Source organism: Bidens hawaiensis, unplaced genomic scaffold (genome assembly GCF_021521415.1).
Source record: "Bidens hawaiensis isolate Kalapana, Puna unplaced genomic scaffold, B.hawaiensis_p1.1 tig00035574_1, whole genome shotgun sequence".
Taxonomy (NCBI): domain Eukaryota; kingdom Viridiplantae; phylum Streptophyta; class Magnoliopsida; order Asterales; family Asteraceae; genus Bidens; species Bidens hawaiensis.
In genome coordinates this window covers 104,359-120,030 of record NW_027496196.1, presented here as the reverse complement: position 1 = coordinate 120,030, position 15,672 = coordinate 104,359, and the positions used below count along the sequence as shown (strand labels likewise).

Sequence of the window (15,672 nt, the reverse complement as noted above, 5' to 3'; positions counted from 1 at the left end):
CCCATGTAAAATCACATATTTGAACTTATTTCATTTTTATAAACTTTGTTATCTCATTCTGATATTTTAGATTTAATTTTGTGACTTCGATATTTTGTTTTAGAATTATTGTATTTTTCTGATGCAAGAGCATCTACGGTGATGGGCTCGAGTGTGTAAGGATTGGACTCAAAGGATGGTCCAATGAGCCAATGCGACAAGGTAGCAGCCCGTACATATGTGGTGTAGTGCCAATGGGTGTTTGTTTTGTTAGACTTTGAATAGTTTACGTATTGAACGTTCGATCTAATTAAGCATGCCACTTTCAAAGCTTTTGATCAAGATTCTTTTGGTTTTAACTGTGTGTTCTTGATAACCATTTGCTTGTGTTTCCGTGTGCATCATTTTTCTTATTACAAGGCTAGGCCAAGTTTAAATTGATGAACATGAACCCGTGCTAGGTGTAATCCATACACAATTTAAACAAACAAATCTGAGCACAACCCTTGTAAGCATCCACAACAACAAACATTCACAAAGCGTCACATTAACTGGAAACAAAGGTCAAAACAGGTTAGGTTAGCAGTTTGATTAGGATGGAAACAAGTACTTTAAACTCGTAAAGTTCTGTGTATACATTAATTTAGAAAAATCATAAACAAAAAATTCAAATTCCATATTATATCAACTAGCATCATACTACCATACAAATTTTACAAACTGAGTGCCAACTAGATCAAGATCCAATGGTGTCATCGTCTAGAGTAATCAGCCGCCTTGTTAGCAAAAAGAGTGATCACTGGTAACTTGAAAGACAACCAAACAACTTCAATTTATAGACGGAAAAATATTGTTTATTTCAAATGGACCCTTAAGTGTTTGAGTATCATAAATACCATCCTTTATTTGACCCATATTAGACCAGCTGCTGATCCCGATCCAGCCATACAAAATCGGATAGCTTCACTCCATGGTCCTATTTAGAAAATAACAAGAAAAAGAAAAAAAAAAGATGATTCTCGAGATTAAAACAATATACGTGAAAACCAACAAGAATCCAGAAAAAGGTACTAGATATTTATTTAACAATATTTCCGGATAATCACTATTTAAAAATAAAGGAACATTATAGGTAATCATTCATCAGTTAGTTCTCCAACCATGCTAGAACACATTCTACTTAAAAATTAACATGAGAATCTTGAATCGAGCATACTAATGCTAATGATGAGATTAACAAAAAGGATGTTCATACCAGCAATATGCCTTAGGATTCTCTGAAACTTAGAAACACATCATAGTTGCTTCCCAAAGAAGAATGTAGAAATCGAAGGCCATGACTAGTTTGAACTCCACTCACAACTCACAATCTTTGAGAGACCAGATCTACAACTACAAATGTGGTAGGTAAAAAAGAAAGAGAGTTTTTACTTTTTATTAATCATCATATAAAAGCAACAACTTGCGCCCGTGTTGGGTTGTCTTGGTGTTTGTGCTGTTTCTTCTTTCTTTCTTTCTTTTTTTACAATAGATGGTGCAAAGAGAGAATAGTTGAAAAGAGAAAAAGTGAAAGCTTGAATGGCCGGAATATTTGTCGATTGTAGTCTCTGGTAAAGAATGTTGATTGGAGAAAGGGCAAAGTTGATTTGGTGAAACTCATTGAGTTTGTTTATTCATCAAAAGTTAAAAAAGAAAAATCTTTTGAGAAAAATGAATCAGTAATTAAAACTAGTTTAATTTATTTTTATATTTGATTATTTACTTACATTAATTATTTAATCATTTATTTATTATAACTTAAGTAATTAAATTTAAAGAAAAAATTAGGTTTTGAGGTGGTAACTGAATAGGCATCTAAGGGCGCCCTTACCATTTGAGGATTTGGAGGTGAAATTGGAGTTTTTTTATGAATTTGAGAGGATTTGTAAGAATGTGATATGACAGTTAACTGAGAAGCTAAGGGCTCTTAAGGGCCTCTTTAGCATTAAAGATAGTCTAAGTCGTAAAAATAGACATATGGCAAAAGACGTCCTTTATGTTTGCATGGTTTTTCAATTAACGTAATTTGGTAAACTTAATGACAGAAAACACCCTTTATATTTGAAAACTCTATCACGTTTTGTCCTTTGACCCTAACCCAGTTAAGTATTTTAGTTAAATTCGGTCATGTGCAATGCACATGAGAGTATATTTGTAAATTTATAAATATTTTCGTATCTCCCCATCCACCGTCCTCTCTCTATCTCTCTCTAAAAAACATGTTTTACAACATTTTGATGCATAAAAACGACATTGTACGAAAGACGCTCGCTTCGGGTTCGCCTCGGCTTCGCCTCAGGCCGCTTTTTTCCTAAAAATAGCGCCTCACTCTCGCCTTTTGAACATTGCTCGCCTTGAGTAGGCAAAAGCGATGAAGCTCTCGCCTTAGGTCGCCTCTCTCCTCGGCTCGCCTCAGGCGCGCTTTTTTAAACCAAGACCACCACCACCATCACTTGTCGTTGCCATCACCACCCAAAATTCAAACTAGCAGCACCACCTACGCAAACCAAAATTTCCACTAGGTTTTTAACAAATTCCTGTATTAAACCCATCATTAATCTCAATATCACCAATCTGGTTCTGATTATAATTCTTAGTGAACGACATTTTCCAATCAAATTTAACCATTAAAATCAAAGAAAAACGAACCATAGTTGTTGGGCTTTCCAGCTTCGGAGTGGATGAATTCGCCGCCAACCGAATGTGGAAGTTCCAGCGATCTTTTTTGGAGGTGCTTCGGTGACCCTCGGTTTCCCAGTGACACACCTTGTAGCAGCACCGAGTTTTCGGTGAAGGATGGTGACTATTACAGTTTCGGTAGCAACTAAGGGTGTTCTTCGGGTTCTTTTTTCGGGTTTCGGGTTTTTCGGGTCGGGTTCTTCGGGTTTCAAAGTTTTAAATCTTGACCCAAAACCCAACCCGAATCTCTCACGGGTTTTTCGGGTTCGGGTTTTTTCGGGTTGGGTTAATTGGATTTCGGGTATCCTAGAAAACAAAATAAAAAACAAAAAATTTTAAAAACAACAATGCTAAAATTAAAATAACATATTATTCTTTGCTCGTAATCAAATAATCAAATAATAAATCAACATAACTTAATAAAACAATCCAACAGAAGAATAAAACTAACTCGAACCATAATCGATTTTAATCGGGCGTGATTCGGTTGTTCGATTACGGCTGCTATTAATAATAAACGGAACACATAAAGCAACAATAAACAATCAATCTATAATAGTTGTAATGACAACAATCGATTATGGCTAAATTTTGATAACTTTAGTGGTTAAGACTAAGCCTATTATACATAATATATATATATATATATATATATATATATATATTTATATTTAATTTCAAAACTAAAAGTTTATTCGGGTTGACCCGAAACTTATAAATCAAACCCGAGAACCAACCCGAATTACTTCGGTTCGGGTTTGGGTTAGTCTTTCTCGGGTTCGGGTTTTTTGGGTCGGGTTAGTTCGGGTTCAGGTACGTGTTTTATCGGGTCGGGTTTCGGGTAAAAGTGACAGCCCTAGTAGCAACTGATGGGTCACCGTTCTCCGAAAAGGTGGATGACGATGGACACGGGACTGCAAATTATTTTGATTCTTGTTAACTGATTGATATAGAAAAACTAGGGTTTGCAACTACACTGCTTATAATTGAGAATCAATAAGGGATTTGGGTTTACAACTAGTGAAATGCCTTAGGGTTTGGGTTTGGATCTTTGGTGACCTCCCAAATCTTTGTTCAATTTCAACATCTGCTGCCGGTGGAAATTGGTGGTCGTAACACCGGGTGATGGGTGGTGATGGCGGCGGAAAGTGATGGTCCTGGCGGTGGCATGTGGTGGTTGGTTGGTAATGATGGTAAGTCTGAATGTTGAAGAGAGAGAAAGAGAGAGAGAGAGAGAGAGAGAGAATGGTGGATGGAGAGAGAGATTAAAATGTTATTTAATAAATAAATATGTAAAGTTACAAATATACCCTCATGTCTATTGCATATGACCAAATTTAACGAAAATACTTAACTGTGTTAGGGTCAAAGGACAAAACGTGATAGAGTTTTCGAATATAAATGACGTTTTCTGTCATTAAGTTTGCCAAAGAACGTCAATTGAAAAACCGTGAAAACATAAAGGACGTCTTTTGCCATTTTGTCCGTAAAAATATGTTCTTGCCTCTTCACTTTTACTTTGTTTCCATATGAATCCCTAAGTATTTTATGATAACATGTAGCACCCTTTTATCTTTAGGGAAAATTCCTAAAATAACCCCTTAATGGTAAGATGAGAGATTCCAAATTTGTCCTTCCAACATCGTTTTTCCACATTTGTCCATCTTGTAAGGCATCTCCGGCGATGTGTTTTGTAGTATCGCCAACGAGTTAGCTAACACATAGTCAATGATTTGTTAGGCCTCCAAACACATGGTCAAAGATGTGTTAGGCATCTAAACACTTGGTCATAGATGTGTTTAGCCTCTTGTTTGTTTTTTTAATATTATAGTATTATAACTAATTTTACTTATATTTGGTTTTTCTTTAAAAACTTTTTAAAAATATAAAGTTTAATTTTATATTAAATATACCATTAAGACGTGTTTTTTATCTACTAATTAAAACATCATAGTTTTCACATGAGCGAGTAAATCTCTTAGACCCCAAATTGGTTACCCATGCTATTTCAGTTTTATAAATTTTTATTGATGATGTTAGATATACCGGATGAATAGGAGATATTAAAGCAATTATCATTTATGAGTATGCTCACATTGTCATAAATCATGAATAAATGTGATGAAATAATTAAAATTATATAGCAAGTGCAACAAAACAATTTTTTTTTCAAACTATAACTTTTATAAATCACACAACTACAACACCAGACAAAAGACCCCTAAAACAAAACACTTAATCACTTGCAAGTTGCAATAGTATGTCTTTGGAATTGTTTGCTGATTCTCACATGGTATATTTGATCATTCTAGTTATTAAAAAAGTTACTTGCCAAAAGATTAATCGTTTTCTTGGTGGTACCCTATACCATTTACACAAATTCGATCTTGAACATGATTACTATATATCAACTTCAATTTAATATTAGTTTTTCATTATATTAGTGCAAAATAGAGTTGTGAACAATTTTGTACTAAGTTATTTATTTTTATTCTCTGTCCATCGGCTTGTTGACGATGAGGCGCTGCTTTGTAGTGCTTCTAGTTCTACGACCACCTCCGCCATGCTAGGCCTTGACCTTAGATCATTTGATTGACACCTTATGGCTAGCTTAACCATGGCATGGGCCGTGTCCCAGGGGTACTTCCCTTTCAAACCCTTGTCCATTAACTGGTCCAGCTGACAACATTTATGGGGTGGTTGGTAGAGTTGAGCTCAATGATGATCATCTTCATCTGGGAGTGTCACCCTTCTGCCCAACAACACCTCCAGAAGGACAACGCCGTAGCTGTAAACATCGTAATATGGTATTGGTATACCACGAGCTACAAGGAAAACATGTAATTGGTTATATAAAAACATTCAAAAGTTTGGTGGAAACTGTAAAGATGTTAGCATACCGCCGTAATCAGCAGCTATATATTCAGGGTCGGCTTGTTTTAATTTACAAGAGCTTGAGCTCGGCTTGTTTTGATTTACAAGAGCTTGAGCTCAAGCTCTTGTAATCGTAACCACCTGGACACATGTCCTCTTTTGATAGTCCTGTACGTTAAAAAGAAACAATTAAGCGTAAATATCAAGACTAAACCATGAATATCAAACCATGACTTAGTTTCTAAAACACTTACAGAATCAAGTAAAACTCCAGAAGGATTGAATTTGAATAAATATCCATAGCCCACACTAACACCGGCACTATGAAGAAAAGCAAGGCCCTTGGTATAGAGGTAGGATACTGAAAAGATCCAAATACCCTTAAGTAACACCCGCGGGTCAACCGTGAACCTACCACAAGTCACCCGCGGGACATATAAACCATTCGCATAAGCATTTGAGGAAGAAACACCCTCGGAGAACATGCGGAAGCACCTTGACACCCTCAGGAGTCATCCGCAAGAAGGAACTTTCTTCCGCGTTAATGACTCTGAGGTATTACCTTGGGAACAGCTGTCAACAGTCAGATACCCTCCAGAAGATCTACCAAGATGCTTTCTTGGGCAATACGTGACCTCTCAACCAATCAATAAAGGACGCCTGATAAGGCCGTTATAACCGTGCACATGGCCAGTGTTGCCCACAAACCTATATCAAAAGGACGCGTGTCCAGGTGGTTACACATGCACATGTAACGTATAAACCGAACCTATCAAAAGAGGACACGTGTCCAGGTGGTTACGAGAGCATCTTCTTAAGGGCAGCTGGCCCAATCACTCTTCCCACACTCTTCGGCTATAAATACTCGCTTCGTCACCATGAGGTATTCATTCACTCCCACTGTACTCTCTCAATTTACTTAAGTGCTTATCTTCTACAGAACAGTACTTATTCTCACGCCGGAGGGTGGTTACGAGAAGATCCCCCCTCTTGTCTTTCCCGTAACGAGACTCACGGTATCTGTTTTGCAGGTTCCAGTCACTGGACTTTGGGAGGTTGTACTCATATCTTGGTTGTAATTATCGTATCCTACCTTGTGGACTCATTAGATCCAGGACCCATACCCGGGGAGTGGATCTGTGTTTCTTCATTGGCGCCATCCGTGTCTCGTGTTAGAACAGCAATAGTTTTCGTTGGTTTTTTGGTTCGTTTGATATGAGTAAACTTCCTGAAGGGCCGACGGGAACCCTTGCACCTGATTCACGTGTAACTAACACAGAAGCACCTCCGGGTCTTAGTGTTTTTGCACGTATTACAAATCCAAGTGGCCGTACTATTGAGCGCGTCATAACACCGAGATCACGAATCATTAATGTAACACCTGGGGGTTTTACCCTAGAAAATGTTACAACACCAACCGGTCTTACTCCCACAAACATGGGACGTGGCTCGGCACCGGAAGGTTCAAATTTGGGTAACCTTAGACGGATTACGGAAGAGACTCGCCGTAACCAGTCAGTGTTAGATCTGGAAGATGATTCAGGCAATTCTGACTTGGCGAGGTCTCATCAACGTAGTTCCAAATCTAGAGGACAGCTAACTCCCGAAGAGTGGCTTCGTGTGCAACAACAAAGTTTGGTGGCTGAATATGAGCGCAGAAAACGTGATGAACGATTTCATGCCCTCACTTTGAATTATGAGGAATCTCCCAGGAGATCTCCTTCTCCTCCACCAACAGTAAGAGGAAGTCAGCTCCGTTACAACCAATCGACGGAACCAGAGTTTGGTGAATTACCGAGGTTACGTCCTCGTCCTCGCATAAATATGCGGATGCCATCTTACTTGGAAGAATTTGATAGTTACGACTCAAATTACCAACCGGGAGAATACAGTATGTACACTGGTGATAGTAGGATGAGCTCACGGGCAAGAAGTAGTCGTCCGCAGGACATAGTTCGCCACACTGAATATCACAGCAATGCTGAACGGGACTTCACCAAACCATATCGTCCGGCAGCCTTTGCCGAAAAATCGAAATTCATAGCAAGTATTGCTACTGCACCCTTCCCTGTTAATGCCAAAATACCTACATCACTAGGCAAATACAATGCTATGACTGATCCAAGTGATCATTTCCAGAACTTCATGGCGGTAGGGGGTGTTAGTGGTTAGACGCTCCCTTATTGGTGTCATATGTTCGCATTGACATTAACAAGGGCAGCGAGAGAATGGTTTGAAAAGTTACCTGATGGTCAAGTTTTCAGCTGGGATGACCTTGTAAAAAAGTTTTCCCAACAGTTCAGCCAGCAAAAGAAACATACGCGAGACCAGTCAGAAATTTTGGATGTTGTCCTCTGTGATAACGAGTCCATAGAAGATTTTATCACCAGATTCAACGATGAAAGCCTGAACATCGGCGGGATAAGTTCGGACATGCTTCGTGGTGCCTTCCGCAAAAATGTTAAATGTGATGATTTAGTCCGCACATTCACTGGCAGAGATGGAATGCCAAAAGAGTGGGACGATCTTATGACTGCGGCGAAAGTATATGCCAACACAGAAAAACTTTGAGGAATGGTAATTTGAGGTAAAAATTTAAAGTCGGATTTCAAACTCCGAGACCTAATAGACAGGCGAAAGGCCCTATTTGGTCGAGACTTCAACCAAGTTCGGACGTATCAAAACCATTTGATGCAAGGTCCCTCATAGGCAACAAGAACAAAGTGGGGCCCTCGAACCGAGGTCCCAACAGTTGTACTCCCCTTTCAAAGACTCCCGCCGAAATTTTCACAACAGAGAATATAAGTTTTAGAAAATCACAACCATTGACAAGAAGGTCATTCTTAGATGCTAAGAAGCATTGTTCGTATCACGATGACATCGGTCATAGTACGAATGAATGTAGATCATTGAGAAATGAAATTGAGGCGGCTGTTAAATCTGAAAAACTCGGGTACCTGGTGAAAAATGGGAAACCTGATAATGGTAAAGCTCCCGTTCGGGACATCCAAGGCAAAAAATGGTAATTTGAGGCAAAAAATGGAAATTTTCACAGAAAAACTTTGAGGAATGGTAATTTGAGGCAAAAATTTAAAGTCGGATTTCAAACTCCGAAACCTAATAGACAGGCAAAATGCCCTATTTGGTCGAGACTTCAAACAAGTTCGGACGTATCAAAACCATTTGATGCAAGGTCCCTCATAGGCAACAAGAACAAAGTGGGGCCTTCGAACCGAGGTCCCAACAGTTTACTCCCCTTTCAAAGACTCCCGCCGAAATTTTCACAACATAGAATATAAGTTTTAGAAAATCACAACCATTGACAAGAAGGTCATTCTTAGATGCTAAGAAGCATTGTTCGTATCACGATGACATCGGTCATACTACGAATGAATGTAGATCATTGAGAAATGAAATTGAGGCGGCTGTTAAATCTGGAAAACTCGGGTACCTGGTGAAAAATGGGAAACCTGATAATGGTAAAGCGCCCGTTCAGGAAATCCAAGGCCCGAGTAAGAAGCAAATTAAAGATTTGAACATTCATATGATACAAGGCGAGTCCCATATAGGGAATAAGAGGAAAGAATCTGATAATGAAGAGTGGAAGAATGAGCCAGTGATTTTCCCTCGAATTAAAGGGGTCCCGAACAATAAGAATCCCCTGATCATCACTGCTCTTTTCGGGCATTATCGTTCTCATTACGTCTTATTCGACACCGGCAGCACATCGGACATCATGTATGAACAATGCTTTGAGCAGCTTGACGAAGAAGATAAAGAAAGATTGAAACCCATCCACGCTCCAGTGTCGGGATTTGGAGGGGAAATAATGCATCCGCGAGGGTTAATTTCATTCCCAGTTACCTTGAGTGACGGAATTCATTCGAGGACCGAGGAGGTCGAATTTCTGGTTTTGCCAGCAATATCGAAACATGACATTATTCTCGGACGAGAAGCAATTGGTGACTTCAATGCCCATCCGTCCACAGCACACGGTGGAGTAGGAGTTCCGACCTGCACTGGTATAGCAATAATTCACGTCAATCGACATTTCCTTGCAATCGAGAGCTCAAAACCCAGCAAGATTTCAAAACAAACTTTGAGAACCGAACCAGAAAAGTGGGTCTTGAACAAAGATTTCCCCGATCAAACTGTAACAATTGGACCTGCTATTTCCGAGATAGTACGAACCTTTTTGAAACAGTTATTATCAAAAAATGTTGATGTGTTCGCATGGCAGCCCGCGGACATGACTGGTGTCCCGCGGAACATTGCGGAACACAAATTAAGGGTAAACCCGTTGTTTACGCCGATTGTTCAGAAACAACGTAAGATGGGTCCGGAACAGACAAAAGCAATGAACGAGCAAGTCCATGACCTCTTACAGGCCGGGATCATCCGTCCAATCCGCTATCAGACATGGGTTGCTAACCCAGTCATAGTCCCCAAGAGCAACGGGGCGTGGCGAATGTGCATTGATTTCAAAGATCTAAAAAAAGCATGTCCTAAGGATTGTTATCCTTTACCAGAGATTGACCTCAAGGTTGATGTTGTGGCACCATTCAAATTCAAGTGCTTCCTGGACACCTACAAGGGTTATCACCAGATCCGCATAGCAGCAGGTGATGAAGACAAGACAGCATTTCGCACAGACTAGGGCACTTTTTGTTATAAAATGATGCCTTTCGGACTAAAGAATGCGGGAGCCACATATCAACGATTAATGGATATAGCGTTCAAAGACCAAATTGGTCGAAACTTAGAGGTGTACATGGACGATCTCGTAATCAAAAGTGTTGAGGAGGACAAAATGTTGAGAGATATTGAAGAGACCTTCGAAACATTGAAAGGTATTAACATGAAGTTGAACCCAGCCAAGTGTTCATTCGGAATGGAAGAGGGAAAGTTTCTGGGAGTAATTGTCACTGATGCGGGCTTCAAAGCTAATCCAGATAAAGTTCAAGCTATAGCCCGCATGCCTTCCCCGTCTTCCCTCAAGGAAGTTCAGACACTCAATGGCCGATTGGTTGCTTTGAATCGTTTTTTGGCAAATCATGCAGCCAAGTTTCATCCTTTCATCTCATCTCTGTGGAATTGCCTCAAGAAAGCACAGTTTAAATGGACCACGGAGGCGGAACAAGCTTTCTTGGAGGTTAATAAATGTCTGATGGAACTTCCCACGTTAACAGCACCTCACGCGGGAGAACCTTTAACGTTGTATCTATCGGCTTTAGACATTGCCATCGGGGCTGTCCTTCTGATAGATCGAAAGAACGTTCAAACACCGATTTATTATGTCAGCAGAACATTATCGGACCCGGAAACAAGATATTCCATGCTTGAAAAACTTGTGTTGGCACTGGTCTATGCTGCCCGACGCCTCCACAGGTACTTTCAAGGACATCCCATCAATGTCTTAACCGGATACAAGCTCAAAAACGTTCTCAGCAAACCAGAATTGTCTGGGCGCTTGGCCAAATGGGCCATCGAACTAGGTGAACACGCAATAGAATACAAACCTAGGCCAACAATTAAATGGCAAGTGTTGGCAGACTTCGTTACAGAAGTCCCGCATCACAAAGAAAGAGAATGTTTGACCGAGCAACAACCCCAAGCACCTCCGGAATCAGGACAGATTTGGTCTTTATTCACGGATGGAGCTTCAAGCAGTGAGGGATGTGGCGCAGGCCTCAGGCTAGTCAATCCCGAAGGCCATGAGTTTACATATGCCATAAAGTTGGATTTTAAAAGTACCAACAACGAGGCAGAATAAGAAGCTTTCTTGGCAGGCTTACGGATAGCCAAAAAGCTTGGGGTGAAACATTTAGAAGCTCGGGTGGATTCCATGCTAATTTCAGGACAAATAAATGGAATGTATGAAGCTAAGAACGATGTCATGGCTTCTTATTTGTCCCAAGCAAAAGCCCTGATTCGCCAGTTCGCCTCTTTCAATGTTATTCACATTAAGAGGAGTGAAAATAAATCAGCGGACACCCTTAGTAAACTGGCTTCAACGAATTTCGAGCATTTTGCTAAAGATATTCGTGTCGAAGTCTTAGACCATCCATCTGTTCCACAAAACCAAGTCCTGGTAATACAAACTGGTGTTGAATCTTGGATGACACCCATCAAAGCTTATATATCTTCCGGATCACTTCCAGTAGGAAAAGCCGAGGCTCGGAAAATCAAACACAAAGCTTTAAATTACCAGATGAATGATGGCATTTTGTACCGGAGATCATTTCTCGGCCCACTGTTACGATGTGTAGACGCAGAAGATGCAAATTACCTAATCCGTGAAATCCACGTGGGTATCCGTGGACTGCACGCGGGACCGAGAATGACAGTTGAAAAAATCATGAACGCGGGGTACTATTGGCCTGACATGCACCTGGACGCTGTGCAAGAAATCGGAAAGTGTGATTCTTGCCAGCGTCATGCCCCCAACACCCTGCGACCTAAAAACGAACTGGTTCCGGTAACATCTGCCTGGCCGTTCCAAAAATGGGCTATTGACATCATGGGACTTTCCCAGAAGCCCCGGGACGAGTCAGATTCTTGATAGTGGCCATCGATTACTTCACCAAGTGGGTAAAAGCCAAACCAGTTGCCTCAATAACGGCATCAAGCGTAAAAAATTCCTTTGGGAATTCATCATATGCCGGTTTGGCCTCCCGCAGGAATTGGTAAGTGATAATAGGACTCAATTTGCTGACAGCGGACTGCAGAAGTGGCTGAAAGAACTTCAAGTCACTCAAGTTTTCACCTCTATAGCTCATACGCAAGCAAATGGTCAGGTCGAAAGGACCAACCGAACTATCAAGGAGGGAATCAAGGCAAGATTAGGAACTAAACGGACAGGGTGGGTCGACGAACTGCCCCATGTACTTTGGGCTTTTCGCACCCAGAATAATTCTAGCAACGCAGAATCCCCGTTTAGTCTGACCTACGGCACCGAAGCCATGATTCCCGCTGAAATCGGGATTCCATCCGCACGAGTTCTGTTAATCGATGATAATGATCACGAACTCAGGTTGAATCTTGATCTACTCGAAGAAAGGAGAGAGTTAGCATCGATCCGCGAGCATAATTACAAGCGAGAGCTTCAGAAATATTATAACTCGCGGATCCAAAAATGCGAATTTGATGCGGGAGACTTTGTCTTCTGCAACAACGAGGCTTCTGGTCAGGAACCTCTGGTCAAGTTAGCCCCAAATTGGGAAGGACCTTATAGAATCAAGAAAGTGTTACCTAAAGGTGCTTACAAGTTAGAGAAAATAGATGGGACTGAGATCCCCAGAACTTGGAATGGGGCTCAGTTGAAAAGATGTTATATTTAGCACAAGTGTTTTCTTATTGGCCTGCGTGCCACAATAGACTAACAAGCCATATAATTTCATTTATTGTAAGAAGGCTTATGCCCAATCTATGAAAATCTCGTACTTGTAACATATGTTGTAATCTTTTATTGACAAGAACTAAGATCCGGATAGACACTTATATTATGGTACATAAGACAATGTGCACCGGAGGAAAACAAGACTTCTTATCATACCAGTAAAAAGAGATTACAAGCAAAAGGAATCGTTTACAACAAAGTTATTTATACATTCACGGGGCGACATCCTCGTCTTCCGTTTTATCATTCGTTTTCTCGGCTTCCTCTTCCTCCTCATCAAGACCCAATAACTCTTTTAGTTGATCTATAGAATCCTCCTTATCCGCAAGCTCTGATATATGCTCGGAAAGAGCGAACTTAAGAGTATCAAAATTCTTGGTCTTCTCGATGAGGAAGGAAGCAGTATCCTTACCAAACAAGGCATACTCCTCCAGACGCCGACCTTCGGAACCAAACTTAGAGCCTTCCGCAAAGCCCATCTGTCGTCCAGCTTGTTTGGACGCCTTCAGAAGCACCGCGACACATTTTCCGAGGTCATCACTATTCCGGACATCAGTAACAACCTGATAAAATAATTAAGACATGCATAAGCACGAGTAGAATGGTCGTTATAATTAAAGTGTAAGATTGAATACCTTAGGAATTGCTGCTGATAACAACCATTTCTTGTCCGCATTGGCTTGGACAAGCTCCATCATATGACCAGCACATTCTAAAGCCTGATCTCGGTTCTTGGCATAAAGGTCGACTAAACGCTTCTCCTTAGCTGCGGATTCGGCCTGAAGAGACCTTATCAGTTCAGCTTGCCCATCCAATTGTTTTTGAAGAGCAGCTTTAGCTTCCTCAGAGGACTTGAAAGCTTGGTAACTTTCCTTAGCTTCAGTCAAAGCCGCAAATGTTTCTTTCTTGGCATCAAGCAGCTTAAGATCCTTGTCATCAAGTTCTTTGTTCATAGCCAACCAATCCCGGGCTATCTCCTGATTGGTGGAGACAAGTTTCGCCATGAGATAAGAGTTGGAATTCAACAACTCTTGGCGAATACGCTCCCTCTGCCGCTTCTTTTCCGCAGGAGGAAGACTCTCTTGAAAAAACTCATAACAGAGATCCGCGTCATCGAATGTGGAATCTTCACGCAATGTCCAACGTGGACAATGCAGAGCAGCTTCTCCCTCATGAGCAGCACGAGAACTTTGACCCTTGTAAGGAAACATACTAATACCCCTGGTCTCGAAAATGATGAACGTTATAGTTCGGAGACATGCGGAGAGTATCAGACTCATGACCTCCTTTATCCATATCCTTCAAAGGAGAGATACCCGCCAGATTGATCGGGTTTTGGAAAGTGTTCTTGGGTGAGGAATGCGGAGTTGGATGTTTCGGAGCCCCCGAATCCTTCAAACCTGAAATACCTTCAGAAAAATCTTTCAGGGCCACTGAAAGATTTAATCAAAGTCAATTAAAAGAAATGCGGAGCATGGTTATTTATGCCAAAAACAAACAAACTTACCCATAGAAACATCTTGGGCATCGAGTTCCTGCAAACGGGACCCTAAGTCCGCAGGTTGGCTCATCTTTTTCTTCTTCTTCTTAGGAGGGGCGGTCTTGGCAAGTTTAGATCTGCGTTTTTTAACAACTTTAGATGGTCCCTCGCCAACAATTGGGACCTCGTCATCAGGAGCAGCATCATCGGCAATATCAGCATCGTCACCACCTCCTGAGGTCTTCTCGGTGGAAACCTTACCAAGTTTTCGGGTCAAACCTGTGGCCATAGGCAAGACATTGGTAGAATCAGTAGTATCAGTACATGGTCTTTCTACGCGAGGTGATGACTCCTCGCTAGAAGAAAGGAGCACAACCACCCCACTAGAAGTCACAGCAGTAAGAGGTTAAGGTTTTAGAACCTCCTCACCTTCAGCAATCCTCTTCTCACCTTTCGCAAACATTGCTTTGGAAAAAACAGGCTACGCGCGGAGAGGAGAAAATAAGAAGTTATGCTCAATGCGTTCAAGAAATGAAACGTCGGTTGCAGCAATAGGACGACGTGCAATCATGCCTCCTACCTTATCCAGTAAAGAGGAAAGAATGGATCCTTCCCCTGCAAATTTAACACAAAGGTAAGAAAAAGAACAAGACCTTGGAATATTGCAAGTAAAAACTTACCTCCACTAGAATTTTCATAGAAAGGCTCTAAGGTCGGGAACGGCCACAAACGGCTCATCTTGGCGTACACTAACGCCGCCTCAGATATTGCCCGCATGGGCGTTGGCGTTGGCGTCTTTATTAATGAAGTATACCACGGGAGATTAGTCGCCGTGGTAGCTGTAACGGAAGGAAGGGTATCCGTAGCCTTACGATGACTCATCATAAACGGAATTACACCCTCCCGAACCCAAAAGAATTTGGGTTTCAATTCGTAAAGACTCCGGTAACACTCGGTACCAGTAAGGCCCTCGTCACGGTCCCTTTTGGTAGCAGACCATCCAAACCACCCATCGCGGTGCGTCAGCTTGTAGAACACTGCAAATCGACCTACCGTCGGGTCGATAGTATGAGCCTGACAACAAAACTCAAAGTGACGTACTCGGAGCATCCCTAGTGGGTGAATCTGGGAAAGATGGAGGCCGTAGAAAGTCAGAACGTCCTTCACAAACTTCGTTATAGGTAACCGGAAGTTGCTCGTTGTAAAGAACTCTGTATATATG

The 15,672-nt window shown here is 41.2% G+C and overlaps 1 long non-coding RNA gene across 1 annotated transcript; it reads right to left on the bottom strand.

The window, feature by feature from the left end:
• Positions 1–576: 576 nt before the first annotated feature.
• Positions 577–1,403, bottom strand: LOC143587571 (uncharacterized). Its single transcript, XR_013144917.1, has 2 exons — positions 1,235–1,403; positions 577–955 (listed from the first exon to the last, which is right to left on the bottom strand). It is a non-coding gene; the product is annotated as an uncharacterized LOC143587571 (long non-coding RNA).
• Between the last annotated feature and the right edge of the window lie 14,269 nt (positions 1,404–15,672).